The sequence below is a fragment of the Leptonychotes weddellii genome, chromosome 3, assembly GCF_054177405.1.
Source record: "Leptonychotes weddellii isolate Sample4059 chromosome 3, ASM5417740v2, whole genome shotgun sequence".
Lineage (NCBI taxonomy): Eukaryota > Metazoa > Chordata > Mammalia > Carnivora > Phocidae > Leptonychotes > Leptonychotes weddellii.
In genome coordinates, this window is record NC_138371.1 from 132,061,358 (window position 1) to 132,069,446 (window position 8,089).

The following is an 8,089-nucleotide window of genomic DNA, read 5'->3' on the forward strand; positions in this document are numbered from 1 at the left end:
AGTTGTAGCAATTACTGCTTCTCTCTCTCTCTCTCTCTCTGCCCTTCCCCACTGCTCGTTCTTTCTCTCTCTCAAATAAGTAAATAAAATCTTAAAAAAAAAAAAGTGTAGCAATTGGTAATTATCTGAGTAATCATCTAAGGGAATTAGATCCTTCTGGGGACACAGTCAGAGAAAGGAGAGCTATTTTATACACCATGACTCTTTAAACATAGATCTGGATATTTGTCTTATTAGGAAAAAAAAAAAATTGTGGCCTGAGGTAGAAGGAAAGTTTTCATTTTAGGTTAAATCAGCATTATTCTGATGATATTTAATAAGGCAGACAATAGAGATTCAGTTTTGTTTAATAATTGAGCATGGCACCTCCTTCAGCTGCAGTTTCTTCCACTGTGTCAGCGATAATATTAATACCTCATAAAAAAAGGTGGAGAATTGAGTGAAGTGGTAAGGCAAATTCTCCCACAGGCTAGCTGTAAATTAGGTATTTCCGAAACTAGATTATGTCTCCTAATACTGGTGTATTAATTTCTGTGGACTGCACAGGACTCCGGGGGAGAATGAAGAGGGAGTGATTAACACATCTTTGATAATTGTTCTAAGCCATGCTCTTCTAATCTGCTTATCTACACCCCCTGCCTTTCTCCTGCCCACTCTCATCAGTGTCCCACCAGGGCACAGCTCTGTGAAACAACCTGCTGTTGACTAGGCTTCCGGGCTACAAGTTCGGTCTGTCTGCCGCTCTTCAAGAAAGTCAAGGCTTCCTTAGAACTCTGTTAGAGGCCAGGGGAGGACCTAATGGTCACATTGCCCACCCATCCTTGTAATTGCTTCATGATTCTTTTTTTTTTTTTTAAGATTTTATTTATTTGACAGAGACAGCGAGAGAAGGAACACAAGCAGGGGAAGTGGGAGAGGGAGAAGCAGGCTTCCCGCAGAGCAGGGAGCCCGATGCGGGGCTCAATCCCAAGACGCTGGGATCATGACCTGAGCGGAAGGAAGGCAGACGCTTAAGGACTGAGCCACCCAGGCATCCCTGCTTCATGATTCTTCAGTGCAGCCTTCAGGTCCCTCTTTTCCTACCATGTGGAAATATATTACATTCTAAGCAACTCTCTACCAGCGTGAACTATCAGAATTACCTTTGACAGATTCTTAATCTTTTTGAAGTAAAGATCTCAGTGTTCCCATTCATTTCAACTGACATTGTTTCTGTCTTTAGGTGGAGATTTTAAATAGGCTTCTCAAGTGTTTGCATATGAGGTAGAGAAGAATGGGATCATTTTCTGGTCTTTCCCATTGTTCCTCTGCCAGTCTTTGTCAAATCACTTACGAATGTAAAGGAGGAAATTATTCTCACTCTAAGGAAAATAGGCTTCACTGTCTAATTATCCAGATACAAACTTTTACTTACAAATGATTTCTAGGGCCAATTAATTAATTATGCTCACTTCATTTTACAATGTGTCAAGAGAAAAAAGGATTAGAAAACAATGACCAAGACCAAATTCTTTTCCTTGAACAGAGGTCACATGTCAGGAGTGTTATTAGATTTCCCTGTGACAAGATATTGATTATGATTTGTTTATATAAATAAATTGCCACTAATTATATAAAGGTAATCGATTTAAATATTCTAATATATAATTCTATATACCATTATCATCATACTGCTCTTTTATTGCCTATTATTTATTATGTGAAGTCAGATACAATTAAGATGAAGAATACAGCACAATTAGGACATTTTGTTCACCAAAGAACTTTTATCATCATAATCATCACATGCTACAAAATAAAAGTTACAATTAGAGTAATTCCTAATATCTTTGTTAGAAACATATACTTTATAAAGTGACATATATACATAAATATATATTCATAGCCCCAATTCAAATTGTATGTATATACACATACCCATTATATATACGTGAATTATTTTAGAGCTATCACCTTCAAAAAATGTCATAGGGGCTTCCTATTAGGTATCACAGTGATCCACTAAGTAGTGTCATAAAAAAGGAAATCAATGAACTTTGGGTTCAGATAGTTCTAAACTATCTCCTCCACTTAGTTGCTCTTTTACTTGGAATAAGACATTTAGCTTCATTTAGCCACAGTTTCTTAACTTACAAAAAAGTGAGTATGATTAATATGTACCTTTGGGATTACTCATGGGATTAAATATGATAATTCTATGCAAAAGATGTACAGAGCCTACTCCATATGTGCTTGATGAGTAAGTTAACACTTGTTTAACTACTTAAAACTTGCCAGTTATAAAATGGTGTATTTTTTCAACAAGCATATATATATTTGCAACTTTATTTAACAGTTATACAATATTTTATAGTATACATTATCATTTATTCCTATTATAAGAAAAAAGCTGATATGAGATATTTTTCTTTTTTAAAGTTTGGAGGAAGTGAGTTCATAGAAAGAATGGAAAGAGCGGGTTCTTTTCCTTTTCTCTTTTTTTAGAGAGAGAGAAATTGTGCGAGCGGGGGAGGGGCAGAGGGAGAGGAAGAGACAGAATTTCAAGCAGACTCCCCAGTGAGCAGGAAGGCTGACTTGGGGCTTGATCTCAGGACCCCGAGATCATGACCTGAGTGGAAACTAAGAGTCCCACACTCAACCGACTCTGCCACCCAGGCACCCATGAGATATCTTTAATATTTTTAATTAAATATACTAATTGTTGTTCAAGTTATTACCCAGTACTTACATTATTTTCCAAGAGGAGTATCAACCACAAAAAATCTCAGCATAATTACTGAAACATTCTCAAATAGTTTCAGATATAATGACAGTGTATGGGAGAAATTGATGTGCTTCTAAAAGCCTTGGCTTACTCTAGGAAATTAGTTGAAACAATGGGAAAAAAACCTAACAACTAAAATGGTGGATTTCCTCTGCTCAGTCTGAATCTATTGCTTCTCTATATTTGTATTCACTGAGTCTCTTCTTTTCACCTTTGAAAACCCTAGACTAAACCATAGTTCAAGCTCTCCATCCATTCTTTTCCTCACAGGGTGAACCTGTCCTTTCCCAGCATGAAAATGTTGGACCATATGTTGCTTTGTTCCTCTTCTACTGTGAAGTTAAGCTCCTACTGTCTCATGGAAAATTGTATCACTAGGAGAGCAAACATGCAGCATAAAAATTTTCTATATTGAACATATAGAAATAAAAATAAAAGTAGAATGACAGAGAAAAAGAAAAATAGTGTATTGTAAAATCATTTTGGTACAATTTGTGTATGCAGGTTTCCACAAGAACAGTAGTATATATGAAGGGTAGTTTTGTAAACAAGCGAAGTAATTATATACCTAAAATAGATATTTGTGCTTTTTAATATAGTAAATAAAACTATTAAAATCTAGTTGTCACATCAAGGGGTATCGATTAGTTACCTTCAGTTAGTTCTAGAGCAAGCAGAATTTATTGAATTAAAACAGAAATAGATTATTAATATATCCTGAATGCTAATGTTTGAGTAAAACAAGAGATTTTTAAGAAAAGGGAGTGGATGGATGTTTTAGAAAATATTCTCAAAAAGGCTTTAAACTAACAAAAATTTCACAGATTAATTATTATGGTCAATTTTACTTGACAATTTGTGGGTGTTCTTCTTTCTGAATATACTGCTTTTGCTCATACTTCTCATATACTTATGAACACAAGTAAGTTTTTGGCTCATGATTATCCTGAGGCAAGATAGAGAAATAATGAGAAGGTTAGAAAGGACAACAAAATGAGTACCTGAGGTAAATTTATTCAACTGTCAGCAATGAATAAACTCATACTGAAGACAGTGTTTCTCCAGGAAGTTTGTAAGGGAAGCAAATGAGCAAGGAATGTTTAGTTGTTGTCCATCTTTATCCAACTGTTCCTGAGTATCATTTATCAGAATGCTTTTGTTGCTGTTCAAAGCTAATGTTGGGGCTAGATGGGCAGGATAGTGTTGATGTGGTTGAGGGAAAGGAAAGTCATCCTTTACCTGTTGCTAGATATTACCAGACATGTGTTCAGAACCCATCACCTCATGTATTCAAAACACAATGAAGATTTTGCAGTTTATTTTGTATTGTTTTGTTTCACTGTATTTTTATAATGCTGCTGATGATCTACCAATAGCTCATCATCTTAGGTTTGAAGAAAGTTTCGTCCCTGAGTTGTGTAAGCTCTCCAATTTCTCCTAAGGAAACCTGCCAATGAGGAGCCATCATAGTCTTGTGTCTAGAGAGCACAGTATCCCTGATGTCCAAGTGAATATTCTACCCTGCCTCTTGCTTGAGAATTCAGAGGGAAATAAAATCTATATGATTTCTCTATTTTATATTTCTATCAGTACTTCATATTCTTCACTTCTCTAGTATATGTAGCCAGTATTTCACTTCCTCTTGCTTTTTAAAGGGTTTTCTCCTTTGTCCTGGCATCATTTTTCCTGGGCACTGCCATTATTCCTGAGAGCTTTGCCTTAATATGGAAGGGGCATTCACTCCACACTCTTAATGAAGCTTGACCGCATTGATCCAAACCATTACTATCTTTCCATTGAGAGCCAGAATACCCTCCTAACTAATCTTTGTGCTTGTTTGTGTCAATTGCCCACACTCTGTGCAGAGGTCAGAATGCTCTTTTTGAACTGTCAATCAGATCATGTTATTCCCCATGTTCAAATCCACCCCTTGGAACTTAGACCTACCAACCAGTAAGGTTAGGGTAAACAGTGTTCTCATCATTTGGCCTTTCATTATCTCACAACCTTCATCTCATAATCCCCACCCCATGCTCGCTATGCTCCAGCCATTTAGGAAGGAGATTCTTCCCACCGTACTGCCTTTGTTCTAGATGGTTCCTCTGCAATTTTTAAACCTACATTGTGTGACTCTGTATAGCTTAAATGCAAAACTTGTTTCTTCATCACTACTTCAAATTATTTTAAACTTGGTTTAGCTATGAAAATGTTTCTTTAATCGTGATTTAAATGGAAATCTAATAAACTGCCATGAGAGCGGAAGCCCTTTTCAAGATCACAACCCTCCAATCACTATCTTATCCCATATTCCCATATTCCCTCAGATGGTCTGAAGTCGGCTTGTATAACCATTAGAAAAATGCCTTTTTAAACATCATGTCATAGTGTATATTATGTCATAATTTCACCACATGTTTATGATACATTCATATTATAAGCTAATATTTTGTCTTGAACTCTTCCTCCACTGTCAAGAAATGGGTTCATAGTACTAACATATCATTGACCTATGATTAAAATTAGCTTGCTTAAGCTGAGAGAAGAATGGTTCTCAAGTGGATGGAGTTTACTTTGATCTATTAACTTTTCTCAGATCCTTTTCTTGGGGTGATACAAGCTGCATCATTAGAGACTTTAAATACTAATTTTTTTTTTTTTTTTTAGATTTTATTTATTTGACAGAGAGAGACACAGTGAGAGAGGGAACACAAGCAGGGGGAGTGGCAGAGGGAGAAGCAGGCTCCCCGCTGAGCCGGGAGCCCGATGCGGGGCTCGATCCCAGGACCCTGGGATCATGACCTGAGCCGAAGGCAGACGCTTAACGACCGAGCCACCCAGGCGCCCCTTAAATACTAATTTTTGATTTGTTTTCCTCAGATACTATAAGCTCAGTCACTGTGAAATGTGTTTCTCTCTCTTATACATATATACCTATCTAGAATTATAATAAAATTATCAGACAAAATTGTTGAGTTGAAGGATATGCCTCCTAGTATAACTTTCCTTCCTTGAAAGATTTTTATTGAAATGCTTATCTGTATATGCTATCTCATTGTTCATCTTATTGAAATGGTTATCTATATATATGATATCTCATTTTTCATCTTACATTATTTTTTTTTTGTCACTCTAAGGAACTTTTTCACTTCCTTTTTTATTTTTTTAATTTTTTAATTTTTAATTAATTTATTTTTTAAAGATTTTATTTATTTATTTATTTGAGAGAGAGAATGTGAGAGAGAGAGAGAGAGAGCATGAGTGGCCATGTGTGGGGGAAAGGGCACAGGGAGATGGAGAAGCACACTCCCTGCTGAGCAGGGAGCCCAGTGAGGGGATCCATCCTAGGCCTGGGATCATGACCTGAGTCAAAGGCAAATGCTTAACTGACTGAGCCACCCAGGCACCCCCAATTTTTTCTTTAAAAAGATTTATTTACTTATTTGAGAGAGAGAGAGAGACTGGGCAAAGGGGCAGAGGGAGAGAACGTTGAAGCAGACTCCTGCTGAGCAGGGAGCCTAATGCAGGGCTCAGTCTTGGGAGCCATGAAATCAGGACCTGTGTCAAATCCAAGAGTTGGATGCTTGACTGACTGAGCCACCCAGGCACCCTTCACTTCCATTTTTACATCAAAACTACTCTTATCAATGTCTCAACACCTCCATATTGTTAAATCTAATGATCATATTTTAATATTCATATTGCTTGATCTATCAATGGCATTTGAGATAACTGATCACCTTCTTTCCTAAAATATGTGGTTTTCAGGTCACATGCCTGAATTCTACCACTCAGGCAACTGCTTTTCAATCTCTTTTGCTGGTCTCTTATAACCCCGATTACTAAATATCAGAGTAACTCAGGGCTCTGTCCTTGGGCCTCTTCTATAGTTTGAAAAAAATGCTTAGCCAAGAGCAGATGCTCAACAAAAACTGCTGAATGAATGAATAGCTCCCTCTCTCTCTCTCTCTCTCCATATATATAATATATATAATATATATAATATAATATAATATAATATAATATAATATAATATAATATAATATAATATTATATATTATATATAATGATAATATATATAATCATTAAAGAATATATATATATTCTTCCCTATCTAAATAAAGGGCAATAGATTCTTCTAGCTGCTCAGGCCAAAAAGCATAAGGTTAAAATGGATGTTTTCTCTTGTACTCCACATCCAATTTGTCAGCAAATATTCTTTGATCTTCTCTCAAAATAGATCCAGAATCATAACCTGACAGGAAGTCCTCCTTAGACTATAGATGCCTAGAGATTAGTTACTTGTTTCACACATATACACAAAAAAGGATATCCTAGCTATTACTGAGATCCAATGGCTTACACAGAGCCTGGATGGAAAAATTATCAAATTAGAATCAGCCATCTAATCAGTAATAGTGAATTTATTATTCACTATGATGATGGAAAATTTTCAAATTTGAGACAAAAAGTTTTGAACATATACTTTCTTTACTTTGCCAATCTAACAAAAAGCTGTAATACTAAAATAAAACCATTTTTAAAAAAACATAAGAGATCAGAACACTTAACATCTTACCAACTCTTTCTGGGGGAGAAAAAAAAATTATTACTTGAGACATAATCTGGCATAATGGAAAAGAACCACACAAAAACAAGATAAGCAATCCAACACATTATATACCTGTTCTGTATGCTGAATAGAAATTTCAGAATGACAGCTGGACATCAGACAAAAACAAGAACAGCAACAAAGGTTCAAATTGAACAAAGAACTTAGTGCATTCTATAAAAAATTTATTCAAGAAGTAAGTGTATTCCATTTCAAATATGCTACAACTTTGAACCTAAAAGATATTAATGGTATGATGAAGACATATACCTTTCCTATGTACAAAAAGAGAAAAAGCAATTAGAAAAATGTGAGAAAAATAACAAAAATATAAAAAAGAAAAATTTTTTCAAGTATAAAGCAAACTAAAATGTGGTAAAGTTTTGTTGAATAAGAAAAGAAAATCCATTCAACTTTGTGATTTGGATAATTTTTTTTAACCTACATGGAAATAGTGTCTAACATTGAATTTGCTTCCTATTGGTCCAGGCAACCCACTTGTTTCTGCAAAAATACAAGTCCCACTATTGATTTTCAATTTTTAGAAGCAACCTATAAACAAACTTGAAAAATTAAAATTAAAGAATGGCAATATTTGAACATGCATGTTTAAAAATAATACTTAGGGGGTACCTGGGTGGTTCAATCGTTTGAGCCACTGGACCCTTGATATCCTCTCAGGTCGTGATCTCAGGGTTGTGAGATCGAGCCCCACA